Genomic DNA, 24558 nt, shown 5'->3' on the forward strand with positions numbered 1-24558 from the left:
TTACAAAGTTCAAACAGTCACCGCAGGCTGGGGAACAACTATAAAGGCCTGCAGCCAAATAAAAGATACATTATGCACTTGGGCTCGATTTCTGTCTGGCTCTAGTGTACTACTGCAGTAACAAACTTAAAGGTGCCGTAGGTAGGATTGCCAAGATCCAGGACTTAGCCAAAAAATTTGAACAGCGACAACTTCTCAGTCCCTCCCCCCTTTCTGCTAAAGCCCAAAACGGTCTCCTAAGCCCCTCCCCCCACAAGGGAGAATGAATGCGTGTGCATGAGCAGTGATTGGCATGCAGTTAGAGACCCCCCCCTGGCCCTGACTGGTGCATCTGAACTTCTGGATTTTTGCAAATCGCACTACAGGCTGTAGGTGGAGCCAGAGGAGCTGGATTATTTTTTTTATTACCTGCTTCATGTAGTTCTACTGGAACATAGGGGCAGTTTCAGCAAATATGACAGACAGTTAGTTTTATAAGTCTTACCTACTGCACCTTTAATGATGCTGCTTTCGTTTAATCTCAGAAAGATAAAGAAACTATTCAGTTAACTTTTGTCCAAAAAGTTTCAATTGAAATTCTCCTTCACATGGCTGACTCTGTGTACGGCACAGAGGGATTGAGACAGAACGCCTTGACAGAAAGACTAATCAATTTGCTCATGCTTAATTAGGCACTTTTCTGCCTGTGTAGTCTTTTCCCCCTAATGCATATGCATCCGTCTTCCTTTGTCCAGCATCTTTTTAGTTTTTTTTGTTAGCAGTATAGCTAAGTGTGATTAACAGGACATGTTGACATTGTGTCACTGGAATCTTAGCTGCACCTTTTGTCTACCTCACCAGACATGCTGTAAAGTACAGGAGACATCTTTCTTCTCCATTGTATCTGTCAGCACATTCCAGAAACAAAGTTTTATCTCACACTCCCGCACAGCTCATTTCCTATATTCCACATGGACCCTATACATCATCTCTGTCCATTTTTTAACTCAGTAGATTGTCCAGTACTGTTGCACCACTTACATTCTTGTTGTGTTCCTTTTTTCTGAAGTCACAGGAGAGGCCGGCACAAATACGTTTCATTGTTTTCAGTAATGTCACATAGTACGAGGTACACAGGTAGCTAAATCAGCGCTTTGTCAGATTATCTGTGGCAGAGCATTTCTCAAACGCGAAAGAAGCTTGAGGTGAGATGGTCGTCTCATCAATCTTGTAGCCTTCATGTGAGAATGTGGCATGGGAACATTAAATGGCAGACCTAATGGGGCTTCTGCTAGCTAGAATAACTAATAGCCCATCAGAGGTAAGGAGCCGAGACTTCCCTCTGCTTTGTTATTCCTCGCCCTCTACAGCTCAAGGGAGCAGCCTTAGTTGTTCAAAATGTAATGGGATTTTTTCCCCTTAATGTGTGTGTGTCACATTTTGTGCCAAGCACTGCAATGTAAGAACACATAGTACAGCGGGGGACTTTCCAAACTACCAGATATTTATGCAAGTTAGAATGGTGCGTCTTAAACGGTTTCAAACGGCTCCATTATTTAATCTAATGAAGTATCATGTTTATTGGCCATGTCATTTGCATCAGAAGTCAGTATAGGTCGCAGTAAAAGAAGCCCATGATGTGCAGTGATAGTGTCTGGGGCTATTAGCATTACAATATAGGCAATGCAGCACACTCTCTCCTGATATGTGAGAAGGCTTTTCAGTGTTATTGAATGGCACACAGTGGAGAGTGTCAGGAAAGATGAAAGTGACATATCTGGAAAAGGCTGCTCCAGGGTTCAAACCCCCGACAGTCAGAAGCATATTGTCATTGCCACCAACCCAGTGATCCCCCTGCACATTATTTTAGCTATCCCAGATAGCAAGCACTTAAGCTATTAGCTGCATTTTCAATCAGGAAAAAGACCTTCGCAATTGAAGCTTGTTATCTTCTGCACATGCACAGACCGACAGACGTGTAAGTCACTTTGTTTCTATAGATTTCCTCCAGAAGAGCTCAGCAGGTTGGCTTCGACACTGCAAACTGAACTCGGCAAGTAGTGTGAATTTCCATGAACACTTTGAACTTGAACACTTTGAACTGTGAGGTTCCACGGTCTTCCTGTTTATATATATATATATATATGATTCTTTATGCATTCTTTATGATTCTTGTACTTGGGCCGAATTTGCCAGCATTAATAAGGTGAGGAGATCCTGCTCACAGATAATTTAGGTGGGCTGTGAGAGAGGGGTGAAGTGAAGCAAGGAGAAAGGAAGGTACACCACTGCTGGTGCATCTAACTGACTGTTACAAATGCTGTCTGAACAGCTATGTAGACTCAAAATAATTACAATTCTCAATTACAACAACTAATTCTTAAAGCTGATGGGGTTGGGAGCATTGTAATGTTAACGCTCTGATAAACAAACTGGTACTTGAAGTTATAATTTAGGTCAGCACAAGCCTTAATCGTGCATTAAGTTGTTTTCTATTTTTGCTGGATTTGCTCTTAGAAATGTGGCACCCCGCGTCCCCCTCCTGGTTATATTCAATACTAATGGCTCCTATGGATCTAACCAGTGTTTGCTAATTACAAATCCTGCAGCTGTGGGTACATTTGCTCAACAAATATTTGTTTAATTTTAAGGCTCTAGAATATGAGCTCTGATAAAATGTCACGAATAAGAAACAAAGATGAAGTGCGATCAAAATATACTGCCTCGGCTTGCCAAGATGGCAGCTTGCACTTTATCTGTGCGTAAATGCACAGAAGGCAGGCTTTCATCATGTGGAGTCAGTTTGACATCTTTCAATATTTGTCACTCACTTGCCAAATAAAGGTTAGCCACATGAGTAGAAAAGCCTAAAAAAGGATGTCTTTTTTTTTAACACATCACGATGACAGCACGCATTGGTGTAATTTATGAGAATAGAACGCGTCATACTGCGATAAAAGGTAGCTAGCGCATGTACTTTATGACAAATGACACATCGTTTGTGTTTTAAGTTATTCCATAAAGAAAGCAATATCTTTTGCTATTAATTCTCATTTTTTTTGGTCGTCTTCTTGTTTGGTGGAATCGAAAATTACTGTAACTGCCAGACTGGATGGCAATGATCCATGGCTCCACAGTAGACTACTTAGCTTTTATCATACCTGATGATTTTGTGAAAAATGGACTTTAGTCAACTCAACTCAGCTCAACTGCAGCAAAATGCAGGGAGAAACAGCATTTTAGGTAAATTGGCTGTAATGGCTCTTCCTGTACAAAACATCATATTTTTAGTGTCATGTATCACTTGTCATTTTATAAGTGGTGGTATAAAAACAAATCACTGAAGTAGATGTTTGTGTATGATCACAGTGACTCAAGGTGCTTTGTTACATTCGAGACCTGTTAATCACATGCGTATAATTGTGGAAATTTGACTTTTATTCTTTCAAATTCACATTTTTTCTGCAGACAAGCAAAATGAACAGCAACAGCTTCAATGTTATATAGCATATGTTAGCTCTTTAAAAGAATAGTTGTACATTTTGGGAAATACACTTATTCACTTTCTTGCCGAGAGTTAGATTGATAGAAGATTGAAACCACTCTCATGACTGTACGGTAAATATGCAGCTACAGCAAGCAGCTAGTTAGCTTAACTTAGCACAAATACTGGAAATGTGTGTGTGTGTGTGTGTGTGTATGTGTGGGCGGGGTGGGGGCTCTAAAGCTCACTAAAATGTTATATCTCCTTTTAATCAGTTTACAGCGCAAAAACCCAACTTGCCTGTGGTGTTACGGAGCATTATGTGCAAGACTATTTCTTAGTCTGTTTTAGGTTTTATTGATCATATTTTAAATATTACAATAGAATGTACATAGAAATACAAATTTCAGTTGATCACATTAAAAAAGAATCGTATGCACCCTATATTGGAGAACTTCCGTTGTGTAAACTGTATGCAGCGTTTTTCTGTTGCATTTGTTTTTGGGGTTTGTGTGCCTTTCCTTTTGCATCGTTTCTGTGTTTGCAGCGTGTTTATGTATTTGGTTGTGTTGTGTGTATTTGCAGCTCGTTTGCTAAATGCTGCGCGTGTGTTGTCAAATTAATGAAGACATTTTCTTTGCTTGTGTTTTGTCTACTTGCATGTGTTTTTTTAAGTTGCAGGCCATTTGCCCCTGTCGGCCACCGTATCTAAGACAGTACAAAAATGTGAGTGCGAAAACTCTAATTTGTCAAATATAACGTCTGGAGCTGCTCCATAGACAATGAATTGGAGATTGAATAAGTTCAAGATGGCAGTGAGAGCACCCAGGGGAATGTTCTGCGTATATGGGTCCATTTTGTGTTTCACAACTGGGAACGCTACAAAAATATATACATTGTATACATTTGATCTGGTTATTTTTGGTTTCACATTGCTGTAATGCAAGCGCACAAAAGAACTATACATGACATAACTACGTCCTGTCGTCGTCACATACGTGAGCTGCGTCTCCTGATACTTGTAATGGATTGGTTTCTAGACGGGCTTCCCCGTCTCTCGTATCCTCTCTCAGGTGTCGGAGTTTCTGTGAGTTTTTTCCAACTGACGGCTGCTCTCCCCGTGCTACCGCGGCTCTTTATGTTTTGTTGCGTTGTTGAGAAGCAAGACAACAAGTTAACAAGTAAACAGTTAATTTCTTCTCTGTTCTGATAGCCGACAGCTGTCTGCTTTGAGCGCATTTCACTAGAAGATAAGAAGAAGAAGCCTTTATTGTCATTAAATTACTATGAATACAACGATATCACGAGTTCCCCCTTTCTGCCACCGCCATGAGGAATTCTAAGTAATGACAACAAAACTGTTGGCGCGTCCATACAAGCCTTTCATTTTTATTTAAAACATGAAGGTTCCTGAACCTTAACTTTGTAGTTATTTTGACCCAAACGGCGATCTGTCTTTAAGTTGAGTTTTTTTGTGATTGTTGCGGGCAAAAATCCTTGATTATGCGGCATGTTTTCTTAAGAAATGCGATGGAATATGCGGGATATTTATGCAATTTTATGCGCTGAAATTACGGGAACTTGCAAAAATAGTGGAACATGCAAAAACTGCGGTTTGATGAAAAAGAGAAAAAAAAGTGATTCCCCCAACACCCTGCTTTTTGATGATGTTCACGTCACTTCATCATGTTCCCATGGCAACAGGGGAAAATGGCTGCTCTTGTGTGAAGTAAATGCAACATTTTTCAACTTTCTGCTAAGATATATTACGTGACTTTTTTGCAACGAAAATGCAGGGATTATGAAATCATGCAAACCCCGCATATTTTGCGTGGAAATCGGCAATTTATGCGGCGAAAGTGCAGCATATTTGAAAAAATGCGGCCCCCGCATAAATAATCGGACTTGCATGCATTGAATTATGCGATCACATAATCACGTTTTTCTGGAGGGACTGATTTACAAAACTTGGATATGATAAGAATGTTACCATAATCATATTCAATGGTTTGTTCAGGTTCAACCGCCTGGCATCCAGAGTGGCTTCCAGCTCCCACATTTTTAGAGAACGATGAATGGTGACCCCACCAGGGCTGGGAGCCCAGTAACATATTTGAATGCGGCCTACAGTATATAGTCATTATTATAATATTATAACAGTTAGTGTGATTTGTGAAAGTCCTCAGTTTGATCCGTTTAAAGTCCACCTCTTTTCCTCACCAAATTTCGGCAGTTCGGTCGGAACCTTGGTCTGGGGGAGGTTTCACATCTGTAATTTTGGTTCAAAACCAAATAAGGTCAGTGTGAAAGCACCCTAAAACACACATAACTGAATTTACACAGTATCCCTCTCCGTTCCAGCCCAGGCTGTGATTTCATGCCGAGTTAAAGCGTTGCAGTGGGATTCATTAGCACAAATGCACATAATCAGACCTCAGACCTATCTTTGGTGTGAAGCACCTCTTAGGTTGCTCTGTGCGTGGGGGGACATCTCCCCCCCAAATAAACATAATCTGCAATATGTATAATTCAGTAATGTCTGCTCTAGTGAGGAGGTGGAATGCATTTAACAAAGCTAGCAGCAGAGAGAAGCAAAACAATTATAGCCTGTAATCGAACATGGTTTGTTCAAATTAATATGGCAATTCTGTTGTTTCATAATAATTCATCTTAGCATCTCTTCTTTCATCCAATTGATGTTTTTCAGGATTGTATTATTCTAATTATGATGTACTAATAGAGCATGGCCTAGCCTGCTAATAGCTTAATCTGGCACAGGCGTAAAATATGATGTTCTTCCTCCATGCTTCAACACAGACAATATTGAATTTCACTCTGGGTTAGATGTACTTATTTACAGAACATATACAATGAGCTGCTGTTTGTGTCTCTAACTGATCGTTACAGCCAGACGAGTGATAGATGCAGCTAGATCACTGAGAAAACATTTTGCTGCTGAGGAAAAAGAAATTCAAAGTCATCGCTTTGTTGGCCTCCAAACCTCCGTTTTTAAATTGAGGTCAGCACTGATTGACAACATCATTAACTTGGATATGCACATAATAGCCTGGTCCTTCACTTAAGCCCAAAATCAAATTAACTTGGCTGTTATAAACAAATCAAGTCAATCCGTACATGTATTATACTGTACAACATAATGTAACAAAAAACTTTGTCAATGCATTGTCAATGGAATTAGAGGACCCATTTTCACCAAACTAATCTGGAGAAAAAGGAAAAAGACCACTAACTAATCATCATCCTTTCCCATCACACAATCTCCAGTGGTCCTCCCCTCCTGCAGCCACACATAAACCTTAATGAATATTTTTAATGGGATATCAAACTTCTCTTCTCTTTTGTGTTCAAGGCCATTTTGTTCCGGCAATGGTAAATCAGCTGAACCCAATTTTGTGTTAATTAGTAGTATGTTTTGATGGAAACATCTCCCTGACAGTGTACATCTCACATTCCACTTTGTGAGAACAGCTGATGCCAATAATCAACTGGATGCATTGCTGAAAACAAGGCTTGTCTAGCAGGGTAAGCCTGTACTTATACACAGCTGTGCTTTGAGCTAAATGTTAACATGCTAATATTTAGCAGGTATAATGTTTACTATGTTCAAAATCATTTAGTTTAGTTTATAGCACATTAGCAGGCTAAAATTAGCTAAACACAAAGTACAGCTGAGGCTGATGTGAATGTCATTAATTTTGCAAATATGAAGCCATAAACCAAAGATGGAAGGAAAAGTCAGCAGATTACTAGTCTCGCATTGTCAGACCTTCCTCCACAGCGCTGCAGAGGAGGAACTGGCTAGTCCACACAACATTATTGACATTTCTTAAACCAATCAAAATGGTCACTGAGCGCCGGAAGCAGCAATGGTGCCTCTGCAAAATAGCCTGGGGAAGGAACTTGTTTTGGTGGAACCTGTGCTTGTTCAAAAGTTGTTTTAGTCGTGCATTTGTAGAACAGCCAATAGAAATGCTCTCTCTCTCTTTCTCTCTCTCTGCCGTGACCTGTGATTGGCCAAAGTCTCCCTTCACAGGCTAGATTTTCTAAAGTCTGAAAACAGAGCCAAGAAGAGGTGCAACAGTCTAGTTTTCTCTCAGACCACTTGAATTACAATATGCTGAAAGGTTATTATGGAACTTTTGTCCAACGACGCCAACAATAAACTGTCTACCCCAGCTTTAAAGTTTGGTTAGGTTTAAGCACAAAAACACTTGGTAAAGGTTAGGGAAACATGTGGTTTGCGTTAAAATTACTACTTTGAATTGTTGTCATGGTGACAATAATTACCACTTGGCCAAGGTTAGGGAACGATGGTAGTCACAGTTGAAAGAAACCAACTTTGGTCGTCAGTATGAAATGAACAAGGATCTGTTAAATTCTGGATTTTTATAGTCCCAGCTCACCCCTTAAACTTCCTCCCTGACTTTGTGGCGCTATAACAACGTCACATTATTTCCACCTCAGCTCCCAATGGACAACAGTCATAATTCCTACAGGCCATGTAAACACATGTCGTTTTTGGGGCATTTGTTAAAACAACTGATTGTTTTTCTTGGGAGGACATTAATAATGTCTTAACCGGGAGGAGAGTCTAAAAGAACTGAAGTCAATTTCCAGTCTTATCTGTGCAATTAATACAAATGCCTTAAAGGAACTACTTTCTCAAGCAATTTTAATTATGTACATTGTGTTGTACCTTGCTGTACTTGACTGAGGTTTTAGTTTGAACATGTAATGTCTCATCCACTGCAACATTTCCAGTTGGCTATAACTTCAGGAGTGAACATCTAGTTTTGGTGTCCGACACTCTGAAAGATTGGCTTACAATCTCACCCTGGCATTCAACACTCTATCATAAAAGAGAAATGTATTATAGAAGAGGCACAGAAACCAATTTCTCTGCTGACATCAGCCTCAACAGACCACAATGCAATGCAGCCTCGTGATATTCTGTGGTTTGAGTGAGGGGTGTGACTCTTTTGACTCTCACTAATGTATGCTATCGCTGTTTTCTCTTCTCTGTCTGCCAACACATATGGCCCAATGCAACAGGCTCACCGTCTCTTCTCTGCAGTTGTCGAAAGGCATTTAGGGAAATGCTGGGAATCACTAACTGAAGTCGAAGCAAGTGTGGCGAGTTGAGGGAAGTTGGGTACCCGAAAAATAATTTGTCAACTCAGTGCTAAATCACTTCTGGCATGCACTGAGCAGCACAGATTGATAATACATAACAGTGTAAGTGTATCCAAAGGAGGATTTTTCCATTAAGTCTTCAGCCTGAGTTAGAGCCGAGGAACAAGAGAACTATTTCCATTCTCAGGGAGTCAGGACCAGTGCATCCATTGAAAAAAGTATTTGGCAAAATCAGTAGATTCTTTAATAACTTCTCAAAAATCTGAATCCCATATTGAGTGTCCTATTATTATGGCATATCTATCAATCAGTGGATTCCCCCAGTTATAGCTTCTGCTCACTCAATCATTGATACTTTGGCTTTAATGGGATTTGACAGCTTATCTAGAACTTTATGAAAAGAGTCAGGCACCGCAGACAGAATGAGTAATATAACATGAAAATATTAGACATAACATTTTATGCTGTTTTATGGTCACATCAGCCACGTTAATTTTTCAACTCAGCATCGAGCAGTTACTGCCTATTTAGCCCCTCGTTTTATTCTGATTAATTTAATTAGGGTTATTAGGTTAATTTGAACGAAATGCCATAGTTCTGTCTACTGTGTCACTTTCATTCACTGCAAAAGAACTTGCAAGTGATGAAGAGAATGAAGTGTTGACTTGGCACATAACAAAATGTCCCAGTAAGTTGGTGGACTGCAATTTGTATCTCCACCCTCCTCCGCATAAAGACAAGACAGTTTCTTTTATCTTTTTCTGCTGGGAAAGGTTTTGATGTAATGTTGAAGTCTACCTCGAGAATAGTATTGTGATTCCCCCAGAAACTAAAACCCCTTTATCATGTAGCTACAACGTCTGAGTCTGTCTGATGGGACAAAATGGTGAGTCAGTGAGCACGAACTGAGCATGATGCGGCATCTCTGCCAACTTCTCCTCCTCCCTATTGTAAAATGCCTGTCAGGCAGCTGCATGTGTGAGCTTTCCCCAAAATAAGCATAACCCGACACATTTCTGTTACCTCCTATTTGGCTGTGTTCTTACTTTTGTGTGGTCTATACAGGCACTGCTGACACAAAAAGAGATATTTACTAGAAAAAGAAAGAACAGTTAAACGAGACCAAGAGACTACAGCCATGCCAGCAGCTCTGTGAGGCTGCACTTGGAGACAGCGCTGCTTTGAGTTGTATGCTAATGTCAGCATGCTGACATTCTCACGATAAGTGCGTTTCCATCCATCTGTTTCTATGCGCATTTTCAAATTACACATGAATAATCCCTGAGTTGTAATTTAAAATTTTTATATATATTAATTCAATTCAATTCAATTTTATTTATAGTATCAAATCATAACACAAGTTATCTCAAGACACTTTACAGATAGAGTAGTTCTAGACCACACTCTATAATTTACAAAGCCCCAACAATTACAGTAATTCCCTCAAGAGCAAGCAGTGTGACAGTGGCGAGGAAAAACTCCCTCTTGGGAAGAAACCTCGGACAGACCCAGGCTCTTGGTAGGCGGTGTCTGACGGTGCCAGTTGGGGATGTGATGAACAGTGGCAATAATAGTCACATTAATAATGGAACAGTGACTTCAAATGGTAGTCGTAGTAGTTCATGTCATATCAGGGAGCTGCAGGGCGTTACAGGATGTAGCGTGGCCCAGCAGAGCATGGATGGACGTAGCAGGAAACAGCAGGGTTCAGCAGGACGCAGCATGACACTGAAGGGCACCGCAGAGCTTAGCAGGGAGTGCAGCAGGACCACGGCGACAGCTGCAACCAGGATCTTGGTGCCAACGTTCTCCAAGGAAATACGCTGGGTGAAAAAACATAAGGACTCCGGGGAGTAAACTCCCCAGAAGCTAGGATTAATAACAAGCATTTCTGTGACGGGATGCACACAAATGGTAATAGAAAGGGAGAGGAGAGAGCAGCTCAGTGTGTCAAAGGAAGGCAGTCGGCAGTCTAGAACTATAACAGCGTAACTAAGAGAGACAGGTCAAAAGGAGAGGTAGCCTGTTCGGGCTTCGAACTCTCCCCTGCCGGATCAGGCTGTGCTGGCCTGCCTCCCTCTACTTTTGTTATATTATTAATTTGACGACTATGAAGAGAAGCAGGTGGGCCGGGTTAGGCGGACTCCTCACTCCCTAACTATAAGCTTTATCAAATAGGAGAGATTTAAGTTCATTCTTAAATGTGGTGACAGTTTCTGCCCCCAAACCCAGATTGGGAGCTGGTTCCATAAGAGAGGAGCCTGATAACTGAAGGCTCTGGCTCCCATTCTGTTTTTAGAAACTCTAGGTACCACAAGTAACTCTGCATTCTTTGAGCGGAGTGGTCTAGTGGGACAATAAGGTATTAGAAGCTCTTCTAGATATGATGGTGCTTGACCATTTAGAGCTTTGTAGGTCAGGAGAAGGATTTTAAATTCAATCCTGGATTTTACAGGAAGCCAATGCAGAGAAGCTATTACAGGAGAAATATGACCTCTTTTCTTAGTTTTTGTGAGAACACGCGCTGCAGCATTCTGGATCAGCTGGAGAGTCTTAAGGGACTTATTTGAGCAACCTGACAGTAGGGAATTACAATAGTCCAGCCTGGAAGTAACGAATGCATGGACTAGTTTTTCAGCGTCGTTTTGAGACAGGATATTCCTAATTTTGGCAATGTTACGAAGATGAAAAAAGGCTGTTCTTGAGGTTTGTTTTAGATGGGCGTTAAAGGATATATCCTGATCAAAGATAACTCCTAAATTTCTAACAGTGGTGCTGGAGGCCAGGGCAATACCATCCAGAGTAGCTATGTCTTTAGATGAGGTTCGGAGGTGTTTAGGGCCCAGCACAATAACTTCAGTTTTGTTAGAGTTTAACATCAGAAAATTATAGGTCATCCAGGATTTTATATCTTTAATGCACGCTTGAAGTTTAGCTAGCTGACTGGTTTCGTCTGGTTTGATTGACAAGTATAATTGGGTGTCATCCGCATAACAGTGAAAGTTAATTGAGTGTTTCCTAATAATATTACCAAGAGGAAGCATATATAAGGAGAATAGAATTGGTCCAAGCACTGAGCCTTGTGGAACGCCATGGCTAACTTTAGCGTACTTGGAGGATTTATCATTAACATTAACAAATTGAGATCGATCAGAGAAATATGACTTAAACCAGCTTAGAACGATTCCTTTAATGCCAACTAAATGTTCCAATCTCTGTAACAGGATGGTATGGTCAATAGTGTCAAATGCAGCACTAAGATCTAGTAAAACAAGAATGGAGACAAGTCCTTTGTCTGCAGCAGTTAGAAGGTCGTTAGTAATTTTCACCAGTGCTGTCTCTGTGCTATGATTCTTTCTAAATCCTGATTGAAAGTCATCAAATAAACTATTGCTATGTAGAAAATCACATAACTGATTAGCAACTACCTTCTCAAGGATCTTGGATAGAAAGGGAAGGTTAGATATAGGTCTATAGTTTGCTAAGACCTCAGGATCGAGGGTGGGTTTTTTCAGAAGAGGTTTTATCATAGCTATTTTAAATGACTGCAGTACATAACCTGTTAATAAGGACATATTGATCATATCTAGTAATGAAGTGTTAACCACGGGTAACGCTTCTTTGAGTAGTCTCGTTGGGATGGGGTCTAAGAGACAGGTAGATGGCTTAGCTGAGGATATCTTTAACATTAATTGTTATTAGGACAAAAGCAGTCTAAGTATATGTTGGGAATAGTCGTTCTTTCTAGCGGTCCTGCGTTTAAAGGTGAACCGTTAGAAGTTGAGGGCAAAAGGTGATAGATTTTATCTCTAATTGTGATAATATTATCATTAAAGAAGCTCATGAAGTCATCACTACTCAGAGCTAGAGGAATAGATGTCTCAGTAGAGCTGTGACTCTCTGTCAGCCTGGCTACAGTGCTGAAAAGAAATCTTGGGTTGTTCTTATTTTCTTCTATTAGTGATGAGTACTAGTCTGATCTGGCCTTTCGTAGGGCCTTCCTATAGGTTTTGAGACTTTCTTGCCAATCCAAACGAGATTCTTCCACTTTGGTGGAACGCCAACGTATTAGTGCTGTCAAACGATTAAAATATTTAATCGCGATTAATCTCATTAATTTCATAGTTAACTCACGATTAATTGCAATTAATCACACATTTTATCTATTCTAAATGTCCCTTGATTTCTTTTTGTCCCATTATATTTTTTTCATTTTAATGCTCTTGTCAACATGGAAAAGTGGATCGGCTTGCTTTGTGCAAATGTTTTTTTTATTCGAAACAACATTGGCATATACGTAGTGCTCAATTTCACACTAACATTCTCACTTGGAACTAATAATCTGTCACATAATGTAACACTTCTACCTCCATTTTACACTGCAGATAGTACTGCCTCACACCTGAGGCGAGCGTGGCTGGTCGTCATAGCGACTATGGTTTCCCCCTTTTATATATGTCAATGGTTTCCCCCGACTCATTTCCTGGTTCTCCTTCTCCATAACCAACATGAAATCAAAGTGAGGGTTAACTTTTCCTGCTACAGGTTTCCCGCCGTGGTCAGAAAGAACAGGGGAGACACTTTGTTTCTCTCACTAGGACTCTAGAGTCACTACTCACTCTGAAGCTAATCGCCGTGACGAGCCTACTAGCTACGTGGCTCGCAAGCCCAAACAAGTGTGTGCGGCTGCGGCATGTGTCTGTTTTGTTTCCGGTCTGTGAAATTATGAATCCCACTATGGCCACGCCATGACCCGCCCTTCAATCACTACTATTGGCCAGGCGTCCAAGGTAACGTAACCCCATTTGTTCAGGTCCTATCCCCTGACAAATCCGCTATTCTATCCACTCGAGGTGAAATGCCTAACTCCAACCAATCGAGCTGCTTCGTAGGGCGGGTCTTGGCCATATTGGGATTCGTAATTTTGCTTCCGGTCTAGCTAGATCCAAAAGAATGTTAATCCTTCTTCAAGTGTATATGATGCGTTAATCGTGCTATAAAAAAATTGTCGGCATTAAAATGGGTTTGCGTTAACGCCGTTAATAACGCGTTAATAACACAGTCAATTCCCTGACTGCGATGACGGCACAGAGACTCAGAGAGCGCAGATAGGGAAGACCCTGAAATGCTGACCAATCAGAGCAGACTTAAAAAGACTAGAAGAGACAGGCGCTAAAACGGAGCGTTTCAGACTGAGGGTAAATACAGGTATATTCAGACAGACATTATGAGAAAAAGAATGTGTTTTTTTAAACATTAAATCATGTAAACATGTTCTACTAGAACCCAAACTACAAGTATGAAGCTGAAAATTAACATAATATGGGCCCTTTAAACGTCAGACATGCTTTCCCTCCACTGGAGAGATGAAAACATCAGGTACAGCGATTAAGAGACCGGAGTGTCTATTTGCACCCCCGGTACGAATAGCCTCGGCCACACAGCTGAGCTATTTACACCCTGTGACGTAACAACAAAAAAACGTTGCTCGCGTGCACCGAAATCATGGCGGACGTTTATCTTCCATGACCGCAGAAACTGGCATATTAGGGAAGTTTTGTCTCTAAAGTTTATAACAATTGAATTTCTAGCGGAAAATGGATACTACAGTTGCGCTTTCTGTCTTCAGTGAAAGCATACAACCGTTAGTTTGTTAGTTAGTACCTATTTTTTTGTATACAGTACTGTTACCTAGCAACCGAGGCTTGAAGAAACCAAGTGGTAAAAAGTTGCTCAACTTCCTGAAAGAACTGCTAGGTGAGTGGTTAGTACGCTTACCTGTGGTATGGGAGTTTGGAGTTTGATTCCCCTGTGTGGCGATCTTATTTTTAAAAATTTGGATTGGATAATTTGCATGCAATTGCGCAAGTCAGGACCTGCGAACGCGAATTTTTTTTTTTTTTTGCAGGGTGGTAGGGGAAGACTCATGAATATGCCTGCTCTGGTTGGGTTGGTTAGGTTTAGGCAAGAGGAGTGGGATGGTTATGGTTAGGGTAAGAATGTCAGGGCAATAATATTCCAAAAAGGTGTAATACATGAATAGTATGGATAACTGTGTGTAAATATATGCCAAGGTACTGTAAATGCACAGGGGTGCAAATAGCATACACTGCTAATTGTACCAGGGGTGCAAATAGCATACACTTCTAATTGTACCAGGGGTGCAAATAGCATACACTTCTAATTGCACCAGGGTACAAATAGCATACTGCTAATTGTACCAGGGGTGCAAATAGCATACACTGCTAATTGTACCAGGGGTGCAAATAGCCTCACCCTTAAGAGACCATAACCTTCCTCAAATTAATACATTTTTCCATTATGTTTCCACAACTGGCGCTCCTCTAATTACTTTATCTTGTTGTGCTCTCTACTCCTGCAATGGTTTAATGGTATATAACTGTAGAATTAGTGAAACTAACTGTTTATGTTGATAAGTTCAACTTATGTTCAACTAATGTTTACAATGTGCATTCATGTGAATTAATGATTTGGCAAATTTTCAGTTTTTTTTCCAGTTACAATTCATGTTACATTTGGATGGAAACCATGCTACAGAGTTGATGGTTAGCAGGTATAATGTATACCATGTTCCCAGATTGAGCTTGGCCCCTTAGCTCTTGGTGTGTAGTCTAACTGTTTTAAGTCTTGAAATTTGGACAAAATCTTGTGAACTTAGCTACTGGCGTAAACAAACCATCCTCTCCGCTGGATCAATAAATCCACACGGGTACTTAATATGCACGTGAATGACGTCATCAGACGTTGCGTTCTTCATTCTTTCTAAACTTCACTCAGTAGTTTTGATATTAGGAATTATATGATTTATTTTATTGACACTAGCCTGGGGAAATGTCCTGGCCCAGGCACTGAGCTTTGAATAGAAAAAAAGGCATGGTACTTTGAAAATACGGCTTTGTTCTAATTGACAACAATATCAGAGAAGGCCAAAATCATCTGTGTGTCTGAAAACACCCTCGGACCCCAGAGGGATTATTAAGTACGCGTCAGTGGTGTAGTCTAATGTATTGTAGTGGGTACCGTATGTATATATATTGGCCAGAATCTGCCTTTGGGGAGGGGGGGCCGTATCATAGTGGGGTATCTGGCTGTCCTCCCCAGGGAAGTTTTGAGCATCAATGACTTCATTTCCTGTATTCAGACACACTTTTATGCACCGATTTACGGTGGAAATACCTTTATTTAGCCTATGTGAAGAAGAAAAACACAGATGACAATTCAAAATATATCAAAAATATAATGTTGTTGCGTGTCATTGGGCATTTTTAAGTGGGTATATGAAAATCTTAGAGCTTTCTTAGTGGGTATACTGCGTATACCTGCATATCACATAGACTACACCACTGGTAGGCGTATCGGTACTCGTATCGGCAAGTACCCAAATGTAAGTACTAGTAGTATTTGGGTACTTGATCTTAAAGAAAGTGGTATCGGTGCATCCCTAAACTTTAGCTATTAAACACAAAGCACAGCTAGGGCTGATGGGAATGTCTTTTTGGAAGTATTTGGTATTAAACCAAAGTATTAGTTAAATGAAAAGTTAAGTGATCACCCAAGTCAATACTTCATCTGGAGGACATGAATGCCTGTACCAAATTCCATGGCAATACATCAAACAGTTGACAAAATATTTTACTCAACAACAACAAAAAATCTCCACCTCATGGTGGCGCTAGAGAAGAAGTCAGGGGATCAGGGGAAGTCTTCGTCTGGGAACCATGAATCTGGTCTGTACGACACTTTGAGCCAATTCATTGTGTAGATGTTTAGATATTTTACTGGATGAGTGAAAACTTTGGCCTACTGGTGGTATTCAATGAAAAGTGTAAAAATACCAAAGTCAGAAGAATTCCTCCGCTGTGTACTCTCTGTACCTAACTGAATATTTGTTGGCGTATAATTTGTTGTGACATGTATTGTGCACAGGTAGAGGAAGAGGATGGATTTGTCTCTCCGTTTTCCCTCCGTGTGCCAATGTATCCTTTTCAAATCAAACAAATGGGTCAGCCCTTTGTTCCGGCGGAACATTTTTACAGGCCCTATCTGAAAAGCATGTAATACGCTCTGATCAGTGGGGAGTTTCAGCAATCAAAATCTAAAATGCTTTCCGGATGTCAGTGAGTAGCCATCAAGGAAAATATTAACCTAAAATGTTACTCCATGCAGGGCAATGATAATACATGTGGTCATTCACAGAAAAGAAAAAAAAAGACACATACACAATATGTGGGGCAGATCATCCTGTCAGGATTATAGAGTATGTGCTCTGACCGAGCACAATTTAGACTGATTTCTTTCCCTTCAATTCTCCATTCCCCAGGTACTATCCTCCATGTTTTAGTGCCATGTCTTTTTACACCAACATCCTCTTCTAGCCATGTTTCCTCAGTCAGTGGAAAAATAAACAGGCCAACAAAGGTAACCTGCAGTAAACAGACAGAAACGATAAGACAGAGAGCTGCTAGCAGCAGAATTTCCAATGTGATGCCTTTCTTTAGAGTACACTTGGTCTTGTTTTGGTCAGGGAGAAGAAATCTGAAGGACATTTTGCAGGCAATCATAACAAGAAACTCCTGAAATAAACACGCAAGAGAGTATCAGAATTAGCGCTTTTTTCTTAAAAAAGGTAATTGTTTCTCCTGCCGTTATACCCTGCAATCAAATCAACTTGAGAATGACGAAAAAATCTATTTTGGTTTTAATGTTTGTAGAGGGGCTAGATTATATTGACAATATTGAGAGCCAGGTTAAAGGGAACTGGTTGTGAAGTAAAATCATTATGTATGTATGTCATCCATTATTTCTTTCCCATCAAAATGATTCAATGGATAGAACCATACTTGTTTTAGTCAAATGAGTCACACTTCAAACAGAGATGCCTTCACGTACGGTACATTTTGAGAGTGAACCTAGGGAGTTGATGCCATACCATCTAGTGTGTTTGCTGGTTCGTGTGGTCAGTTTGGGCTGGTGTAAAAGCTGTCAGTCAAACTCTGGTGCAGACGAAACAATTGGACTGAGAGTGCTTGAAAAGGAGAGTCTCTGTGTGCTTACAATTGGACTCAGCGGTTCAGTTGTGGTCTAAAAGCAAACAGACCAACCACAGGAATTTATGATAGAAGATATGTGACTTCAGCATGAATTCAAAGGCTAAACTAATAATAAATAAATAAATCTATCTACTGTTTGGAAACTGTTCTGAAAGCAATCTTAATCAACCTGTATAAGCTATATATTTTTGCATATCATTTGATGACCATAGTCATAATCAGTATAGTCTCAGGTCAGAGGTATGTGCGTCAGCATGTGAGTGCAGGGATTTTCCCTGATCTATCAAATAGGCAAGAGCAGTTCAAATTGCGATATGTTAAACTTGTATCCAACTCTGTGTACTTTGGCAGTTCATCAAGTCCAATAAAAGCCCCGTAATATTCCGTAATATTCCTCTTTTTTTTTTTCTTCAATTTATTATTTCTTCAATTCAATTCAATTTTATTTATAGTATTAAATCATAACACAAGTTGTCTCAATACACTTTACAGATAGAGTAGGTCTAGACCACACTCTATAATTTACAAAGCCCCAACAATTACAATAATTCCCTTTATAATAAGTGATCGATTTGGAGTCTAGTAAGACTAATGTTCATAATAAGTTCTTTATAGCTCTCACATAAATATACACATTAGAAGCTTTTAAAGTTCTGCTGACCTGCTGTCAGTCACTCCAACACTGTCCAGTCAATGAGTTAGCTGTCAGTCTGTATGACTTCATGCTTAAAGCTCTTGGTTCATTTGTAAAAAGTCAGTGTGAACATGAACCAGACTATAGGCTGCAACTAACCATTATTTTCGATTATTTTCTCGATTAATCGAAATGTCAATAAGTGTTTTCCAAAGCCCAAGATAATGTCCCCAAATTTCTTGTTTTGTCCAGAACTCAAAGATATTCATTTTTCTATCATAGAGGAGTGAAGTAACTAGGAAATACAGTAGATTTACATTAATAAGCTGGAATCGGACAAATCTTTACTTTTTTATTATTAAAAATGACTCAAACCGAGAAATAGATTATCAAAATAGTTGGCGATTAATAGTTGCCAACTAATTGATTAGTCTTTGCAGCTCTAACCCTGACCAGAACTAAAATGCAACGCAAGGGCCTGTATCATTCTTTCCCTCGGTCTGGACCAAATGAACAAAACTACAGGTGTGAAAGCGCCCTGTGTGCTACAGTACTGTACACAGTTTGTCCTCAACTTAAAGCTTTAGTGCTTAACGTTTTTATAATAATGAACATCTGTTACATCCAAGCCATTGCCAAATGAGTTGCTACAAAGCTAATTAAGACTATGAGCTCCATACAACCCTCTCTGGATTTCTCAGCATGGCTGTTTAGAAATTGGTGTTGTCCAGCGACTTTCGCACGCAGAAACTCAAGTAGGATTGGGTGTCGTTTTTTTTTCGATACTGGTGCTAAAACGATACTTTTAAAACAGTGCCGGTGCCTAAACGGTGCCTGAACTTTTAAAAAGATATATGTATAGATTTAAAAAAGAAAAAAGGGAGCACAAAATGACAGTCAGTGACATTTTAGAACGGACAGAATTGTTGTCATTCCTTAGAAGTCCTCATGGGGAAGACAGAAACTATGCACTGTATCTTTAAGCAAACTAAATAAAATACATTGTTTGTCATTGCTTTCCAAATGACCCATATAAGTGTTTTTTAATCTGATGGCCCTATAGCCATAACATCAATTGTCAATTATATATATATTTATAATAATGACTGTAGGCCACATTCAAATATGTTACCGGGCTCCCTGCCCTGGTGGGGTCACCATTCATCGTTCTCTAAAAATGTGGGAGCTGGAAGCCACTCTGAACACCAGGCGTTTGAACCTGAACAAACCCTTGAATATGATTATGGTAACATATTCTTTTGAGGTCTCATCCAGTAACCGTTGCTGGTAGTCATGGCTCTTATCCAAGTTTTGTAAATGTCCTCCAGTTAAAGACAGATCGCCGTTCGGGTTAAAATAACTACGAAGTTAAGGTTCAGGAACCTTCATGTTAAAATAATAACTACTGGTACTTGGTTTGAGGTTAGGGAATGATCGTGGTCATGGTTTAAAGACACACACCACATATGATGCAGCTGTTTTTCTTGGGTGGACAGTTTCCCACATATACTGTATGGGATTTCATTCTGATGTAACAAATAGATTCAAAACACAAGAGACCAGTGTGCAGGGATGCTGCGTGTTCTGCAGAGCATTGCTACCACAGATAAATCAGCAGTGGAGATTATCCCCGCAGCCTGGAGGAGAGGCATTTCATCAATTGGAGATCAGGACTTTGTATTGATCTCGCAGCCGATGCATGTTTGACATGACTGAAACCTCTCCCTGTTTTTGGTGACTCTTGGATATCAGTCGATCCCCATTTCCATAGAGCACAGAGGTGTGAGCTGGCTGCAGTTGGCATAAGTCAGAGGTCATGCTCCAGAGGTAGTTATTTCTCTTCTTTTTTGCCTCCCACCTGTCAGACTGTTTCTATTGTATAACAGTTTAACAACATTGCACAGACACTGTCCTCATATGAATTGGATTTTCAGCCTGTTTTTTTTTGTTCTTTATTTTGATTGAACTCGCTACGCACCCTCTCCCCCACAAACACACACACCAATACACACGCTAATTGTGAAAGCAAGATTGATTACATCTAGTGTGATACAGAGTGAAATTGTAAGTTGTTTTTAATTACCTGCTTACCTTTAGCTACGTTTTCTTCAGGTAAAAGAAAGGGGATATTTTGGTTTGCTATGGAAAACTAAAGTCTAGCTAGAGTGAACGAGGGAAATACAAGAAATGGTTAACTTAGCAAGCTAATCACAACTCTTTATTCATTGCCAATAATATAGCCATAATATCTCTATAGTAGGCATATTCTAAAACAGTATCAATCCATATACAATGTTGTTGTCACTGAAAACTAAATGTCATAGGGTCCCTGTTAATGCTATTGTACCGTTGTATCCTTCAATTCCTTGAGCAGATGAGATGGATATTGAAAGATATTTCAGCAGAGAGAGAGAGAAGCAGGAGATTGGCAGAGCAGTTGATTCTGAGGGAGCCGGCGTGATTGAGGTCAGTAGTGGTCTATAGGTTAAGGATTGTTTTGTAACAGTAAGCATTTGTTGGCAAGCCTAGGTACTATGCATAGCCTAAACTAAATTATTTCATTATATTTATTATATATGCTAGCTATATTCTAACCAATTTAACTTTCTTCATTCATTGGCTGTGATAAATTAAATAAATATGTAGATGTTGCCTAAATGTAGGCTAGGCAAAAGATCAGCACATGCCCACAGATACACATGTGAAAATAAATACATACAGTACATATATACAGTAATCATTACTCCAAATCGCGGGGCATCACGGAAGGCTGTATCATGTGGACGCGCCGACAGTGTTGTTGTCATTAGTTAGAAAGAAACTATGCACTATAGCTTTAAAGAGGCTTAATTAAGAATGTAATGTCTTGCTAAAAATATTATATAATCAATGATAGAAGCTATTTTCCCCATGCAGAGCATTTTATTGCCCACAATGCATTTTTAGTGGTAATGTTTTCCCAACATCTGTTACAGCGATACAGCAGAACACTTTGTAAGAGATCTCTTTTCGCTCTAACTTAACATTCTGGTGCCGCGACACACTTAATAGTTGAGGAAGGGGCTCCATGAATTCATTCTCAAATAGGCAGAAAACAAGGCTGATATCAATTGTTATGAGCAGCAGCATTTAGTTCAATCTGAATCGCGTGGACCCACGGGTCAAAGAGATGCACATTCACACAGACTGTACTGCTGGAGTCATGCATGGCTTGACATCTCTCTTACAGCTTACTCACACAAGCCCACACACACACACACACACACACACACACACTGACACAGTGGCATTCATTAGCAAAGAGCCGTGTGAAGTGAACATGGTGGCAGTTACGTCTGACAGCAAAGTGAGGAAAACAAGTTTCATTGTGGATAGTCTGAATAAATCAGCATCTGTTTGTCAGCAATTTAGAGTCAGACGGCTGGCGATGGCTTTTTCCAATTCAGTGACAATTACCGCGACAGATACTGGAAACGCATGACAAGGGCACCAAAGCACGTGTGTGTGTGTGTTGGCTGACACTGCATCATGTTCCCGTTAATGTACTTGAAAGATGCTTAATGGAAAGATTTTTCAGTCTCATGAATTTCTCCCTTGGCCAACTGTGTATTTATATTACAACTGGTTACGCTCACAGAAAGGCTTCTCCCAGTCGATTATGAAAGCTCCAGCAAGAGTACAAAAAGTGCAGCAAGGGCTACTTCACGGTGGAATTCATTTTGTGGTAATAATTCAGATTTTGCATAATGTACGGGACTTAATTACATCCTGGATTTCTGAGTAACTTTAAGGACAAGAAAAACTCTGACTATAGTGGTTTCACTGCGAAATTGGAGAAAAGATAAGTTGAAAAGTTGAACTTCCTGACATCTCAAAATTACCTCCATTAATCATAGCTTATGGGGATGCCAACAACCATGGGTTCTATTTACAGGATTCAATGATGCGGGTTATCAGGTTCCTGAAAAACCTCAGCCAACCCCCTCAACATGGCAGAGCAGCGGCAGGACGCCGGACTCTGCTCAGACCATTTAACTTCTGACCCTGTTATGCAAAGTCTCAGGTCTCAGAATCTCATTGGGCTGCTTGTGTCAGTAATGACGATGTTTAAGGCTCTTATAGCTGAAGGCTGGAGATCCACCAGTGACTCAGGAGCGTTATTACAAGAGGGACAAAAATGCAGAATTTGTGGATTTGTGACTTCATTGATAAGCCGCATTCGCTTTGGGTATTGATGCTATCTGAGTCAGTGTTATCTATTCAGATATTGTCAAGTGGCTTAGCAACAAATATGGATTTTCAAGTAGGACAAAAACATTTCATTTTGCTCACACTGTATTTAGTATATTAATACTCTAAAACTGACCTTAAGCAATTTTCTGACCACTAGGAGGCAGAAAACAGTACGGAACGATTCCCTTGTTCACTCATTTATCATTTATTGTTATTGTGTACTTCTCTTTTTCAAGAAATGATTTAAAATTTGTCAAGATATTTTTGGATATATTTCATGGGATTACTATTACTGTACATATTCCGCTAATGAATTTTACTGAAATATACTGTAGTGACGTCAGACACGATGTAATCAATTTGGTGTCCACATAAACATTGCTCTTTGTCATGTGTGCCATTAGCCTGATGAAGAGCCGGTAGGGTTGACTTAACTTTGCCTTTTTCAGTCTAATGCAATTTTTTAGGGAGCTTTAATCCAGCGTTATAATCTCAGTCGATTACTCCGTAGTGAGTAGTACATTGAGATTCCGGACACTTATGAATAATCATCATCTGACATATAGGGCCCTATCTTGCACTCAGCGCTATTGCCTTTGTACGCCGACGCATGTATCATTCCTATTTTGCACCCAACGCACAGCGGACTTTTCCCTCCACAGACGCACGTCGGTAAATTAGGGAATGTATTTGTGCTCCAGGGGGCGGTTCAGCGAAAAGAGGAGGCCTGTTCTGGCGCAAATGTTCACTGGTGCTATTTTGCACTTTCAGAAAACAATTCTGCCACAGACCAGGAAAACCTGGTCTAAAGTTAGTGGCGCTAGTCTAAAGTCAGTGGCGCCTTATTCAGATGCTATTTTAGGGGCGCATGCTTGGCCATAGTAGCGTGTGCACAACGCGCATACACTTCTCTCATCTACATGGACGCAGCAGTTCCCATTTTTGCAAACCATACATAATTACAAAGAAAAATATTACTGAAAATGCGCTTCAGGTGTTTGGATAGGTCAGGAGCACTTTACAGTACAGTCCTCAAAAAGTCCCAGCATTCTTTGTGGCTTGTTGTGTTTTACACAACATTTCCATGAATGATGGATGTGTTTATGACATAATTGAGGAAATATTAGAGGACTTAAAGAGACGTGATGTTGAACTACGGCGGGATTGGACACTCCTGGTGGAGCGGGTGGACGGAGATGGAGTGGGGGGGGGAGGAGGAAGGGGCACAACAGGAGGAAGTGGTGCGTTTGGAGGCCCACGCTCCATGGCTGCAGCAATCCTCTCCATAGGCTACTGTGGAGATGCGCCCGAGAGGAGCAGCAACATCGCCACCCGGTCAAGACGGGCATTTATTACTTTGCCGCGTGCGCCAGGCAAATCCGCCGTTATAATAACAATCCGCCATGGAACAAGCGCGCCTGCTCTTAAAGGGAATGTGAGATGATGCTCTGATTGGTTATTTTCACGTTACGCCCAAACCACACCTAGCTACTTCAGACCAACCCATTTTAGATTTGCGTCGGGCGCAAGAGTCATTTATCCCGCCGGTATAATAGCAACAGCGCCCGAGATCCGCCCACAAAGCTAGTTGCGTTTCACGTTTGATACTTGCGTTTCAGATCGTTAAAATAGGGCCCATAGTGTTACATATGTTGCATTTCTGCAGCTATACTATGTTCAAGGGGGAATATATAATGCATCATAACAAATTTTACACTCAGAATGCAAACACTCCAGACAGTAAGTCTAGTGTCCCTACATAGTACTGTAGTTAGGGAGCAATTTTGGAAACAGCTCTTGTTTAACTGTTTTATGAGTTGCTATGTCTACTGTGTTACCAAACAGCTGCCAACTCACTTATATACAAAAGCAGAAAAAGAGCCATTAGAGGCCTCTTTCTCACCACTTGTTGAAATCACAAATGTTATCATAGGCTATATTTATGCATCGTGGAGAATTTGATTCATTGTTAAATGTGGAAATAATTTTAGCACAGTAAGGGC

At 40.3% G+C, this 24558-nt stretch overlaps 1 protein-coding gene across 3 annotated transcripts in view; it reads left to right on the plus strand.

Annotated features, from left to right (window-relative positions):
* The window catches only part of LOC120561412 (leucine-rich repeat transmembrane neuronal protein 4), a 69193-nt gene that overhangs the window by 3281 nt on the left and 41354 nt on the right, over nucleotides 1–24558 (plus strand). The window lies entirely within an intron of this gene.

The sequence above is a fragment of the Perca fluviatilis genome, chromosome 6 (assembly GCF_010015445.1).
Source record: "Perca fluviatilis chromosome 6, GENO_Pfluv_1.0, whole genome shotgun sequence".
In the NCBI taxonomy this organism is placed as follows: Eukaryota; Metazoa; Chordata; class Actinopteri; order Perciformes; family Percidae; genus Perca; species Perca fluviatilis.